Source organism: Carassius carassius, chromosome 10 (genome assembly GCF_963082965.1).
Source record: "Carassius carassius chromosome 10, fCarCar2.1, whole genome shotgun sequence".
In the NCBI taxonomy this organism is placed as follows: Eukaryota; Metazoa; Chordata; class Actinopteri; order Cypriniformes; family Cyprinidae; genus Carassius; species Carassius carassius.
Window position 1 is genome coordinate 16,646,305 of NC_081764.1, and position 15,737 is coordinate 16,662,041.

Here is a 15,737-nt window from a genome sequence, read left to right on the forward strand (position 1 = left end):
TTGTTCTTTAAATTCACAGATTAAAATAAAGCTCAGACACATGCTGTGCAACGTACAAGCCACTTAATTTTAACTGTACATCATCTGCGCAACCTTTAAACAATTGTATGAATGACCAAACACAAGTAATTCAAAATCTACAGGAAAATATCAGGTGGCTCTTACTAACAAATGCACCCAAAAAAATGAAGGCCATAAACAGCAGCCTGTAACCAGCTATATATTATTTGTTTTAAGCTATATTCCACTGTGAAGAGCACAACTGCAATTATAAACAAGGGTAGAGTGATGTGGCACAGGATTGCAGCAAGGTTTATATTAAATGCATGTCCTAAAACATCCACAACTGAATAGAATAGAAAAGGATACTCACAGCGTCCCGTGTGTCTATGGACTAGAGAAGCCCTCAGTGAGGAGGACCCAACGCCAGGCCCTTATACTGGTAAAATGACTCACAGTGCTTCTTCCTGCTGCACTGTGGAGTCATGAGGAGGTAAACATTTCCAAATATGGAAATAAAAATAGGAGAAAGATTGGGGGCAAAATTCAATTCGAATTGCTTTTTTGGTCTGGAATGCCACTCTTTTTCACTGGCCAGAGTCACATAGAAGCCAAGAGTGTGGTTCGTACCATTTGCAGAATAACAATGGTAACTGCTGGGAGTTATTTAAGAGGGGGGCAAAGAAACCACAGTATCTAAAAGTACTCTTGAATGCCTACAGAGAGGACAACACAACTGAACCACAAGACCATCAGACAGCGCTATGCCACTGATCCACACAAACACGCTGGAAACACAACATTTATTCGAATACACTCATTTTATCAATGCGTAGCACACCAAATCATATTATTTTTATATTTGTAGAGTAAACGAACATGATTCATAAATGTTCAATGAATAACAATGTTGAAAACAAAGTTTTCTTTTCTTTTTTACTGATCCATACAAAAAGCTTCAGACTGAAAAATAAATTATGTAGGATTTACTTTGAAATTATTTTTTATAATTGCTAGTAAATTTCACAAATAATTACAATGAAATGGCAAGTAATACACAACATTAAATGTAAAATTTGGAAGCAAAGACTGGAGTACTCCAATAATACAACAATCCAACAATCTTTGTTTTAACTTCATATATATATATATATATATATTAAAAAAATGCAATTGAAAAATGCAACAACAACAAAAAAAAATCTAAATGAATGAAAAAAAATTTATTCATTAAATATATCAATCAAACAATATTTATTTATTTAAGTATCTATCAATCAGTATAACTGTCCATCTGCCAAACATCGTGGAGGGTTGTGTGGATGCTGGTGCCTTTTATTATTATCGGAAGAATTTTTTTAGGCAAATAATGACAGATTTTCTTGTAAAAGTCAACAAAACAAAATCCACTTTTCTGTTTGTCGAATGAAGGCGAGTAAGTGTAAACTATCCCTTTAAGATATGTCAGTATGGAATTACTCCTTTGTTTTGTCTGCACTTTAAGCAAAGGGATGGTTGTTCTTCACTATTCCCATGTACAGAACAGACTGCAAGAACTTACCAAAAATGGAAATCAGGGTGTTTGCTCAGTCAACTGGAGCACCTAGGAAGCCTATTTCTAAAGCTTTTCATGAAACAAAAGCAAATCACCCAGATTCCTTTATCACCTTTTGAGAACATCCTCCTGTGCCACAATCGCTTTCCATAAGCAAGAGATCACACTGTGGTTCAAAATAAGTGCATAGACATGATCAGTTCATGTGAAGGCCTATTTTACATGTACAACCGCGCAGACTATCATAACGACCAAATGCCTCAAGTGCTCCATCCAAATCAGTGAAGCAGTATTGCCACTCTCGAAAGCCTAAAAACTGTGTATCTATTTCACATTGAAATGTGTATCTAAAAGCCCATTTTCCTGTACAAAACTGTTGTTCATTTTCTGACAGGGATCATTATTAGACCTGTGAGTAAACCTGTATTCCGTGTAGTGTGATGATTATTAGAATTATTAGCTATTTGGAGAAAATAGAGCATCCTGTTTAAAAGGGCAGAGTGTTTTCTGAGAATGTGGAATCATTTTACATCTTCTGCTGATAAGCTGTAACTGAGAGCTTGGTTGATAAGGTAACAATATGTTTGACCCTATATAGCAGTCAATACATTGACACATAATAGAATTGTGGTCACTCATGTGCAGATGTTTCCAGCCACATAGCATCGCTGTGATTTGAAAGTTAAAAAAAAAACTACATTCATAGATGAATAAACACTGTATGTATTTCTCAAATCATGAAATTCACTTCACTGACTGTCTCACAAAGGAGCAGAGCACTGTGATATTATAATCATAAAGATAGCAAATGTTATTAAAACATATTCAAGCCCTAAATGTCTAATCTTTCACAGACAATAGAATTGTTTATACAAAACAGAAGTCTTCACTAATTCCACACAAAGCAAATGGTGGTTAGAACAGATGAGAATGGTATTTCTTTATAACTGGGGGGGGGGGGGCAGGGTGTTCTTATGCATTTCGACAGAATTTCACTTTGCAGAGCTAAAATATTCCTTTCATCCCTGAATCCACAGAGGGATTTAAGAAGTAATAATAACCCATTTACAAGAGGGTTAAATGGTGTCAGTGAGAGTGACTTCAGGTGATTAAAGATGCCTAATTAACTCTGGCCCTGCACTCCCTCAGAGGAGAGCTGGCCAGCCCAACCCACAACTGAGCACATAACTGTGGGATTTTGATCATTTTTGGCATATTTTCATGAAGTATCCCTTTTTAAATGTGATGTGATTCCATGCTGATACAATATAGTGACAGACTGTTACTTCAAGCAATATACAGTATATTCATTTGAGATGATCAGCATCTGCCATTACTCATGGCTTACTGAACAAAATTACATAATGTTATATTACATAGACATACAACAAAAAATAACTAAATCAGCAAATAAATGTATTAAATTCCACCATTTTTATGAATGAAATGTGCTTTTATATAGACTTTTTTTAGCCAGTGTAAAAATAACTGAATATTATATTTAAGAAATAGTAGTAAATTACAAATAAACTCATATGTTATTATTAATTCTTCACAAATATTAAAATTATAACATCCTCTAGATTGGCCGTAAAAAAGCGTATACTATTTGATGACTAATACAAGGTCTTAATAATTAGCAAATTTGAAACTGTCTTTCCAAGGTACATAAAAAAAAAATAAAAAAAATAAAACAATCAGATGGATGAATCACAACAGCCAGAAGATCATAGCGCCGAAGATTGTGCTAACAAATTCTGCTTTTAATTGTGCCACTAGAGGCACACTACCAAAACAATAACAATCGCGTGGTTTGATGACGCTAAGAAGGAGCATGGAATTATGGGATTTGTTGTCTTCTACCCAACCACTGACGGCCATCAATCAGACGGAAAGATAAATCATGGCTTTAACGGATGAGGTAAAGTTTAATAAATGTTGTGTTTGATGTCATAATTTTATTATATTGAATTAAACCCAAGTAGTGGAAGGTTTACAACTACACTTTTAGTCATAGATGTTAGAATATTTGTCCAATTTGATGGTGTGATAACACAGCACAGTTTCAAGTGTTCAAATCAATAGTAATAAACTCACCTGTCGAGTAAAACACAAGCGAGATCAGCATCTATTTCTAGCTGAAGTTTGTAGCGAAGCTTTCTCCATCTAGAAAATGCAACACCGATATTGATCCTCGCTCTTCCTCTCCTCTTGTCCCATACTCTTCTTGGGTCGTTTGGTTGTAAATCTCATGATTTACAAGTAGTTGAAAACAGTAGAGATATTGTTAGTAATCAGCTGGACAAAATATATAACACTAGCCTAGTGGTTTTTGGATATTTTACTGCAAATATCTTACAAATAGTACCTTTAAGGGCTTTAAGTCCATAGCATACACAGTCAGTCAGTAGTATGTCTTTGAATACGTTATGATGTGTGTATTAATTTATGTCCTGAGGGAGCAATATCTCTTTCAGACTCCTTAAGATTCTGTGGCATTTTAGCATTTCAGTTTCCAGGAGTAGTCTAATGTGTTTTATTAATTATTAATTGAATCTACATTTAAATCATTAACTGAAAAAAAAGAATGCTTTTAACAAAATCATTGTTAGAAAAACATTTGCAGTTACCGTATTGTACGAATAAAAAATAACATAATTACATAAACCGTGAACGTACAAGGTATTATTCATTAGATATTTGCTACGGTAATGTATAGGACACGTAACTTTTTAATACGCAAGGGAAATTCCAGATATTAAACAAATTACCATTTAGAAGCTCAAAAGGTTTGCGTTATAAGAATGTACAGGGATACTTAAGATATAAAAACGCTGACTCGTTGAGTGATGGTTTCTCATTAAATTCGTATGATTTCCTATAGATCTGGAAATACTAGGGAATACCAATATGGCGGCGCGGCAGCTTCACTTTTATGACGTCATGACCAATCCAGTTCTCTATTATAGATCAGTGCCTCTGGTCTCCTTTCCCACATACTGCAAACCAGAAGTGTTAGCATTAACCGTTACCCGTTTTTGGCTAAAGGTTGCAGGCTTGCCTTCTAGTGGAATGCTAATGCTTCTTTGGTGCAAATTCACTATCTGACAGCAGGTGGCACTTATGGAACAACAGCGATACAGCAATACTGCTGTTAACAAAGCTGCTCTGTGCTTATGAACACTACTTTATGCATTATACAGAAGCAAGATGAAAAGAAAATACCATCCAATTTTCTGAAGAAAGTCATTTCCGCCCAGAGATACATTCACATAAACCCCCAAACCAACTGTATCGCGATTCATTTAATATCTCAACTTATTTGAATCATTGTATATTTGTGTAAATTTTCAACTGGCTCGCCGTGCATCATGACATCCCTACAATCGAGCCATTCTGAGACAATGACATCATTGGCAGAATGCGTATAAATAAACACATTTGCTGCATCTGAAGTCACATAACTTCCCTACTATATAGTAGGTGAAAAAAGTATGTGAGGAGAGTAACATAATGAAGTGACATTCGGCCAAGTATGGTGACCCATACTCAGAATTTGTGCTCTGCATTTAACCCATCCGAAATGCACACACACAGAGCAGTGAACACACACACACACTGTGAACACACACCCGGAGCAGTGGGCAGCCATTTTTTATGCTGCGGCGCCCGGGGAGCAGTTGGGGGTTCGGTGCCTTGCTCAAGGGCACCTCAGTCGTGGTATGGAGGGTGGTGAGAGAACTGTACATGCACTCCCCCCACCCACAATTCCTGCCGGCCCGGGACTCGAACCCACAACCCTTCGATTGGGAGTCCGATTCTCTAACCACCAGGCCACGACTTCCCGACTAATTAGAAAAACAGTAGGCAAAAAATACCCGGATGACCTCCATCTTCCAATTGGATTCTGATGTGCACATTCGATGGACACTTGACTATCCCATAAGGCCACAGGAGAGGATGGCAGTGAAGCGACACAAGTGACGCTGGTAGGTCATGTGACAGTAACAACATAGCGAATGTAGTATGTCTGAATTGCATTCATACTACCCATTTTCATACTATATAGAACATACTTTTTTAACGGTCGTGAAGTAAATTCAAATCCAAATGTAGTACTACTCAGACAGTACACAATTTCAGACAAGACCCTTGCCTAGAGTCAAGGCAATACCTGCAAGCCATGATTAAGAGGAGCTGGTATTTGACACAGACTACAAAAAGGCAGATACAGGCAATATATTATTTTTTGGTAGTCAACACAGACGGTGGACCATAGGAAAGTTGAAGGTTCTAGAAAACTAGAGTGTGAAACAGTTTATCAATCAAAACTAGGACAAGAGGAAAGGCATTTAATCCACATAAATCCAGAAAGCCTGTCCAGCCATAGTAATAAGCATACAACGCTCATGTTTCTAAATGTGTGTGAACACGCCTTAGCTGTCCTTCCTTTTATCTGCTCGCTCCTTCCTCTTTCTATCACAGGCTAAAACACTCTGTGTCCTTTTTACAGCTGCAGGTGTCTTCTTAGCCTGCCTTGTATGCTAATGTGGCAATCTGTCTTTCTCGTTGCGAGCACTTGAAGGAGATGTGAGGAAGATCAAAGTCACAGTGCATTTGAACTTAAGTCGGGCAGCGTTCCTTATACTGCTGTAGATGAGTGCATGAAGAAATGAGCAGAAGCTGTAAATCATAACCGCACGAGAAACCGCTGCATCATCCGTCTTGTGGTCCGGAGCCTGTTCCACACCACATCCTAAGGACTAGTGTTGTCAAAAGACCCGGTACTTCGGTACCAAGTCGGTACTAAAAAAATTTAAATGTGACGGTACCAGGTTTCTTTAAGTACCGGTAGTACCGAGGTCCCGTTCAAACCCGGTTCAGCGCTATGATTTCCGCGAAGCAGAAAACGAGGACAGAATCTCAAAATCCAGTCATGAAAATGAAACTTACATTTTAATATGGACAGTCATAGAATTTGTCAAAGTTAGCATAAATTAATCAAATCAAATCTCCATATGGACCAGTATCTGTAAATGTTAAGCCGCAAATGTTGCTTGAAATATGAATCCGTGTTCTGCGGGTCTCTGTGTGAATTAATGAATGACAGAGACGTGCGGGACCGAAGCGCATGACGCTTGCATTAATTTCAGCATCTGAGCTTCAGAGTTCTCTCTCCATCAAGCGATCTTTTCAGTTTCTCACACATGCAAAAGAGAGAGAGAGAGAGTCTTACCACGCTGAATCGACACGCTATATGTAAACTATTCTTTATTGTCTTTTCCTGTAATGGAGTTCATTTAGAATTATTCATATTCATTTTTGAACAAGCAGAAGACATACCGGTTTCTCCGGTAGTGGGCGGAGCTAATGCGCAAATGGCAATTTCATTGGCTGGCGCTGATTTTGTACCGTCCCTGTTTTGATTTCAGCAAATCAGTTTGACCGAACGCAGACAACGTGATTAATATTCATGAGCCCAGCAGCTCATCAATTCATATGGCATTGGATATACATTAGTATGATAGTAGAATTAGTAGTAGCAGCAGCGGCTCACCCATAGAGGGCGCTGGGGCGCCGACCTCCCTGTCAGTTTTTATTTTTATTTAATTTTTTATTTAATAATAATAAGCTTTTAATAATCTCTCGTTTTGAAAAATAATGTGTGTTAATGACATGCTATTAATGGTTTTACTTTAGAATGTGTTTAGAACTCTCCAGAATGATATTTGTATTCGCTTCATGTTGGTCTTCCCTGGGCTCCAGTTCGCTCAGCCCTACAGTGCTGGAATTTAAGCCAATGGTTCCCCTGTTGCTATGCAAAAAAGTTTATATTTTGCCAATCATCGTCGTCGAATTTTATGGTTTGGGGGCTCTGAAAATATCGCCCGTGGTACATATTAGAGCAGTGGACCTGCTGCAGCACGGGATATTTACCTCAGAGGAGTGCGAGTGCAGTATGGAGGCGCCGATGACGTCGAGTAGCATTCATTTAGTCGTGGGAGTTGAGCTAGCCCCAAATTCAGTTAAATCTCTACACCTGTATCCCTTTGAAAGAAGAACATTAGCGGAAAAACTAATTGTAAAAGAACTCGGACCAGACAAGCCAGAAGTGAAAATAACCCAACAGGCGCGAGAAAAGGAGAAAACCTACAAGAGATCCTTTTCCCGAGGTTGGTTCAATCGAAAGCTTTGGCTTACTAGCTGTGGTTACGCCAATGCAATCTTTTGCTTCCCTTGCTTACTGTTTAAAACAAGTGCTTGTGATAGCTCGTGGACACAGACAGGGGTAACAGACCTGAAACATATGTCAGAACGCATTAAGAAACATGAACGGGCAAGAGTGCATATGGACAACTCTGTGAAGCTAGCCATGCTAGGCCGAATTAGCATAGCCACACAGCTAGATGAGGAACACCGCATTGCCATAAGAAGGCACAACGAGGAGGTGGACAGGAATCGGCATATTTTGTCAAAGATCATTGATGCCGTGAAATTTTGTGGTGCCTTTGAACTTGCTTTGCGTGGTCACGATGAGAGTGACGCATCAGAAAACCCTGGCATTTTCCTGGGTCTAATTGATCTCATGGCCTCAATCGACCGTGAGTTGGAGGTGCACCTGGAGAACGCCACTGTTTTTAAAGGCACTTCGAAGACCGTGCAAAATGAACTGTTAGACTGCATGTTGTCAGTTCTCAGTGACCGCATTCTGGAAGAGGTGAAACAGTCGGACTACATTGCCATTCAGGCAGACGAGACAACCGACATCTGCACTCATTGTCAGCTTGTGCTTGTGCTACGGTACATAGATGGCCACAACAACATTCAAGAACGCTTTTTTGAGTTTATCGCGCTTCCAAATGCGAACGCTGATACGATTGCCACTGCATTATTGGAAAGGCTGAGCACCATCCTTCCAGCGGGACAAGAGGGAAAATTAATTGCCCAGGCCTATGATGGTGCCGCAGTGATGAGGGGTGCTACTGGTGGAGTGCAGCGTAAAGTGCAAGACGTCTACGGGAGTGCATACTACGTTCACTGTTATGCGCATCAGTTGAACCTCATTATGCAGCATGCAACATCCCACATCGCAAAGATCGGCCAGTTTTTTTCAGACGTAGGGGGGGGTTTCGACATTTTTTTCCAAGTCATTCAAACGAACGGCAGTGCTGGATGAAGTGGTGGCACACAGACTTCCAGGTGCTTCAACAACGCGATGGAACTTCCACAGTCGAGCTGTTAACACAGTTTACGAGCACAAAGACGAACTGGTTAAGTGCTTCCAAACCATTCGAGACAGAGGAGACTTTGATGCCATATCGAAGAGAGACGCCGGGGGTTGTATGAGAATGTTGGAAGATAAGGTTTTCTGTTTCATCCTGGCTTTATTCCACAAAATCATGCCACATGTAGACATGCTGTTTAACCATCTGCAGAAGAGGAACATAGACTCTGTCTTCATCGCAGGGATCACCCAGAGGTTCACTCACAGCATACAGGCCATCAGGTAGGCTATGATTTTGCATATTGGCTGAAAACATGCTTATGTAGCCTAAACAATAAAAACATAAATCCACATGGCTGTACAATAGAGTACAATAGAACCTATCATAAATATCACAATTTCGCCAACATGTTAGACTAGTGAATTTATTTGTGATGAATCTAGATAACATTGACTAGGCCCAACACAACAATAGCACATATTTTAATACAGTTTTATTAAAATTATTTTTATATCTCCAGCAAGTTGGTTTCTAAAACAGTAATTTCAGGGTGGACAGTGACTTGTGAAACTTATTTTGGATCAGGGACTCCGTTCCTTCTCTAGTTGAGGATGAGGAGTATAGGGGACCTGTACAGGAACCACCCCTGAAGAAACGGAGGGTAATGGGAGAAGAAACACAACAGCATCTGGCAATAGAGGTAAGCAGTAACAGAAATTCTATTTCTGTATTCTATTAGCTTATATGTATTCATGTTCGTTTGCACATTTTTTGTATTTTGAATTGTCATTATTAGACATCTCTATCTACTGGAGAATGCAGAAATTATGATTTTTTTTTCACATTTGTGCTTTTATTAATTATTGTGTATATGGTGTGTATGTGTGAGAGTGACACAGACAGCCAATAAAGCTTAGAGAGAGAGAGAGAGAGAGAGAGAGAGACTGAGTGGATAAGAGAATGACAGCTAGTGTGTGTATTATAATTATAATTAATAAAACTTACTTGTTCATAACAAAATTGTAACTGCTGTGAATATGCTGATTTTATTGTATTGTTGAACTGAGAAATGTGAAAACTTAATGTTTTGTGCTTACTTTTCTACAATTATGTATCGTTGCATAGGTATGTGATACCATTATGAGCCATGCCAAGGAGAGGTTTTCTTTCACCAATCATCTCATCAGTGCCACTCTGTTGCAAGGAGACTTGTTTCCACAACACAGCAGAAAGTTCCCGGATTCAGCACTAGGAACCACGGTGGATGCCTATCCCATGTTGGACAAAGCCAGACTTAAAACAGAACTGTCCCTGATCTATGAAAATGAGGACTTCCAGGGTTGCAGTGGTGCACTGGCTCTCTTTCAGGTTGTAATGGAAAATAACCTTCAAGACACATTCACTGAAACTGTAAGTCTTCTCAAGATCCTCATCACCACACCAATGACAACAGCAGAATCGGAGAGGTGCTTCTCTACTTTAAAGAGGATAAAAACTTTCCTTAGGAACACGATGGCACAAGATCGCCTCAACGCTCTGGCTATGCTCTCTATAGAGAAAAAACTCACACGGGACATTCCAGATTTCAACACAAGGGTCATTGAGAGATTTGCCACTCAGAAAGATAGACGAGCAAAGTTCCTGTACAAATAAGAGAGTCCAATTTCTGAGTTAGTTTAACTTTAGTAATTATAGCAGTACTGGCCTTGTACGGCATAATATTTGTAACTTTCACAATGTAATCCATTTTGCGATGTTATAAAGCATGTTGCAGTGATGCAACATCTGCAACATGCAGATGCAATATCTTTTACTGCAAATTACTGCAACATGCTTTATAATTGTCACCATTGTTGAGATTCACAGGCTGATTCTTGATGTCTGTGTCTCTCTTTTTTGTATAAGAGAAACTTTTTAGAAATTATTTGGATTACATTGTAAATATAGCGTATTTATTTTTATGCTGTCATTCTCTTACTCATTCAGTCTCTCTCTCACTCACAGTCACACACATCATATTTCACACACATTTGCCATTAAAATAGTGATCTCAATAGGAATGTAACAGTATGTTTGCTTTGCTTTTTTTGTTTTGAAGTTCTAGGCTGGATTACTGTGTTTCCATACTAGTTAAAATGTTAAAATCATCTTTCTTCTCATACTTGGTGTTCTTCAAGGATGTTGTCCCACCCTTTCTTTGAGAGCCTTCTCTCTTTCTCTAGTATCAACACAGACTGTTATCCATTATCCAATTTGTTTACAGTGAACTTTTAAAGATATGTAGTCTACAGCTGGGGATTGATTAAAGAACTAGATTGTTGTATTCCCTATTATAATTTATTGTTATGCTTTGCATTTTTTCTATCTGGACACGGAGCATAATAAACTTGCAACTTGTTCATTATCATTACCTGTGAAACTGTTGATTTCTACATGGCAGTTCAATTAATATTGTCTTTTTAGACCATTGGTATTGACTGGTTTGAGTTATAAGCAAGGGACATGGGTGGCCTAAAATGCACCAGAATGCAGGAAATCACAACTATGAAATAAAACATTTTCTGGGGGAGGAGCACCCAAAGCCCCCGCTCAAACAGCCCCACCTAAAATATTTTTCACCAGCCGCCACTGTAGTATTATCTTTTAATAATAATTAATATGAATACTAATTAATATGATCTATTACTATTTTTTTTACAGAAACCATCAATGACCAAAAATATCTTAAGCATCACCACCAGTTTTAAGTTCAGTTAAAATGACAAATATGCATTCATTAGGCCTAAAAGTTAATTTTTACATAAAGGCATTGTGCTAGAAATATTACTATTATTTAGTAAAATGTATGTGATACTGCTACTACTGTTGAAAAAATTTATAAAACTTTATTTTTTTAAAGAAATAAATTACAATATTTCTTACATGTTTTAATTTTAATAGAAAATCCCCTTTATTTACCAGAAATAAAATGTTTAAATTTCATAAATTAAAAGACAAAATAAATTTCGGTGAAACTTGTTTACTGTTTTTCATAATTATATAACTTGTAGAAAAACTTTAAACACAATTGTAAATAAGTATAAAGAATGGCATTGGTTTTATTTTTAGTGCTAAAAAGTTTTTTTTTTAAATTAGCATATTTTTGTGTTTTGCTTTGGTACCGAAATTGGTACCGAGAACCGTGGATCTTCACTGGTATCGGTACCGAATACTGAAATGTTGGTACCGTGACAACACTACTAAGGACAGTGTATGCTCACTGTACACTCATTCATCCTCCTCTCATCCTGCATGCCTGTTCCCTGTGTACTTAAACTACACAGATCCATCCTCACTAACTCTTGGAAATTGGAGTGCAACAGTGAAAAATAGAGAAGAGGTGCAGCTGTTTTATCAGTCTACTGAATTTGTCATCCCAGACTGAAACGCATTGCAAATCACAGCTTTGTTCAAAGCTTGTTAATTGAGCAAATTCAACGGACATGAGTTTCAGATGGAGCAAAATCAACTCTTATTCGGGGTTGTAGGCACAAGGCTGAAGTTAATCACAGGTGTGCGGAAATGCAGTTAGTTAGTTATTTCATTTATTTGTGCTTGACAAATAAAAATAAGGGATGCGTCATTATTAAAATTCTGGCTGATACCGATAAGCCAGTAATGACAAATAACTGATAAAGGGCTGAAATTCAAATTGTATAGGTAAAAATCTATTTTGTGAATAGAAAATATAAGATAAATGCTACAATGCCACAAGTCTGTAAACAAAAAAATAATAAAACAAAATACTTTTAAATGCTAAAGGTAAAATTACAAATCACAACATTATAATTTAAAGTATTACAGATGGATAATCATTTTGAAATTTGCTAAAAATTATTAAATTGTGTAATTATATATTAAATATGAGTAAATGCTAAATTACAGAAGTGGTCATCTAAACGGAAACAGAAATGAGCATCAAATATCCAATATTGACTGATGGCAGTTAAATAATAATAATAATAATAATAATAATAATAATAATAAACATAAGCAAACAGAATTTTTACATAAATTTTAGCAACCATTTCTTACAGTCCACATTCTTCAGAAATCATTCTAATATGCTGATTTTGTGCTTTTTTTTTCCTTGCTTAATATTTTTGTGAAACCATTATACATTTCTTTCAGGATTCTTTGATTAATAGAAAGCTCAAATAAACAGTATTTTAATTACAAGTCTTTTGTAACATTATAATTGTCTTTCGATCATAAAGCAAAGTGGTTCTTCTCCTAAATATTAGCTATTAAAATATTAGCCCCTTTAAAAAAAGTGTATTAACTTTTGCCCAGATATGCTCACTAAAGTTGTTTTTTGGCGTATTTATAACTTTCAGTTGTCACACTTGTTCCAGACAGCACCTGATCACAGAGTCTCCATAGCAACAGAAAGAGGCACAACCCTTTTTGATCCATCAGTAACCTACAGTAATACGGCACTGAGTCAATATTCATAGAAAGTCTGCACTAATGGCAAAACGACAGTCAAAAGAGTGAGCATGGAAGACTAGGCTCAAAGACAGGATTCATCTTTTAACTTTAAGCATCACTAGCCTGTCAGACATGTCCTCTTTTTTAATTCCTGCTGTTTGGTGAGATGTAGTTAAAACTTTTTGGGGGGAGGCTAGGGGTGGGGGGTGGAGGAGATATTCAGTTTGATGGCTGTGAGGCCTTGATGTTATTGATTAGAGATTCATATCAAAGCAGAATTCTGAATGTTGTCTTTGTTAGGAAACAGATAAATAATTTAGCGCTTAGCTACTTTTAAGATGAACAATGTCTGTATTCTAGACATTTTGGTTGAAATGGAGACATTTGCCTCTTTCTGACAAGATGTCTTTTAGGAGAGATAAATTGTGTTCTTATTTTTATCTGTGCACACAATAGAGAACAGTCTTCTATACTTGACTAAATGCTTGGAATATAGCATTGGATTCGTACTTTACCAAAAGATAAATCATAACAAAAATCAAAACTGCATTTACTTTCAATAGTAAATAGAAACACATTCCATTTCAGCAATTAAACCCACAAAAAAACAACCATAGTTGTAGTTAACTGAACCACTGTAGTTAACTGAAGTCTGATGATTTCAATAAGCAGCTATAAATCTCGCAACTCACAACAAATTGCATATTCAACTTCGAGCCAATAATACTCAGCTTAACCACCTCCACGTTGTGGTTTAGAAGTAGATGCAATCTAAATCATCCAGAATAATGCTTTAACCATCAATTGCATTTCTGCTTCAGCCTATACTCAAATTAAATTTCGATAATGCAAATATGAGTATAAAACACATATTTTAAATTCTTGAGACATGGGGAAAAAAACATATCAGATATATGTAAATATAACAATATAAATCTGCCATGTGTTCCATTGCATTTCATTTGTTTTTTTCTCTTTATTTTGTAAAAAAATGCATTAACACTTACTACCTTTAAAAAATCACCGGTTCTCATCACTTTATTATCTATTTAAAACATGTATATAATGTTAAATATATAATGACCCGAACAAAGGTAAGAGTTGAATGAATGAATGAATGCTCTGTAAATTGCTTTAGATAAAAGTATTTGCATAATGCAAAAAAAATTTACCTCCCACAACTTTTTATCTGCCTTTCAATGTAACACATCCCAAGTCAATGTAACAATCATGCATTCCCTGTATTAACCGTTAAGCGAGTACACAAAGTGAATCACTGAACTCCGGTTTAAGATGTAAAGCAGCAAACTGCTATTTGAAATAACAAGGCTATCAAAACACATGGCCAGCACTAATATTTCGTATCTGTCGCTCTTGTAAGCAGAAGCCACGTCTCTAAGCACTATGATGATCCTCCAGTACACAGACCCTCCAGCCTATTTACTTCCGCATTCTTCAAAAGAAACACAACAGCGCAAGAATGTTGTCGGAATAACAGCACGATCATATTTGGTTCATAGACAACAAGTATATACTGATCGTGTTTAAAGTACGCCGACACCTTCTATATGTCCACTCCAATGTTTCGGCTGCGGGGTAAATACACAAAACAAAGTTCGCCCCCCTCATTTCTAGCAATCCCACGCCCTCCATTTCAACAGCACAGCTCGAATCTTTCACAGAAGAACATATAGTTGTCAAATATAATTTGAGCCGAAGAGCTCGAGCGCAGAAACACGGCTGCGTTAACTTGGGCCTGCGATCTGCGTTTCAGCGCGTGGAGCCGCCCATCGCAAGCGTGAATAGTTCTCTTACCTTGCTTTCTAAGAATCACAGAGTTTCAAATCCCCACTTAAAGTGAAACTTCTTTTTCCCAAATCTGGGAGAGTACAGGCAGTGACGTCAGAGGGCGAAAATCCAACCGGCAGCACACACACTTACACACAGAAATTTGCCCATGTATGGCAGTCTCAGCCAGCACTCGTGCAATATCTCTTCCTCATAACGGCTGTATTTATCTTATTGTGCAAACAGTGTAAGAATTGGGTTATTATTTATCATATGTTGGATGACCGTTTATTAAGGCCTGGACATTGTCCTCTTTGTGTCTGCTGCAATCTATAAATTTAAGGCATCAATATTACATTTTGTTACAAATGTAACAAATGTAAATGCTTAATTTGATTCAATCAGTCATATATATTGTCATTCATCACCTTCATGTATTTTCTGTCGCAGTAATTTGATTTGTTTGTTTATGTTGAACACAGTATTGAAATAGAATAATAATGAGTTGTACTAATATAGATGCAATTTTAATTATACTATAAGTGCACTCCAGTGGTTTGTGTCTTACCTATCAGATAGGTCCTTCAAAGTATCTTGGAGAGGTGAGGTGTCCAAGTCGCAACATCTAACTACTGGGGTGCCTCAGGGCTCAGTTCTTGGACCACTTCTCTTCTCTGTCTACATGGCATCATTAGGTT

General features: G+C 37.3%; 1 protein-coding gene across 2 annotated transcripts in view; it reads right to left on the reverse strand.

Moving 5' to 3' along the window:
• The window catches only part of LOC132151889 (lipoma-preferred partner homolog), a 205,560-nt gene extending 190,330 nt beyond the window's left edge, over window positions 1-15,230 (reverse strand). Inside the window, exon 1 of one of the 2 annotated variants that reach the window (XM_059560397.1) lies at window positions 15,067-15,230. The gene's annotated coding sequence lies outside the window, so the exon portion shown is untranslated. Of the gene's footprint in view, window positions 1-373; window positions 643-15,066 lie in introns of those variants that run through there. The other variant, XM_059560398.1, reaches the window with a different exon arrangement.
• Between the last annotated feature and the right edge of the window lie 507 nt (window positions 15,231-15,737).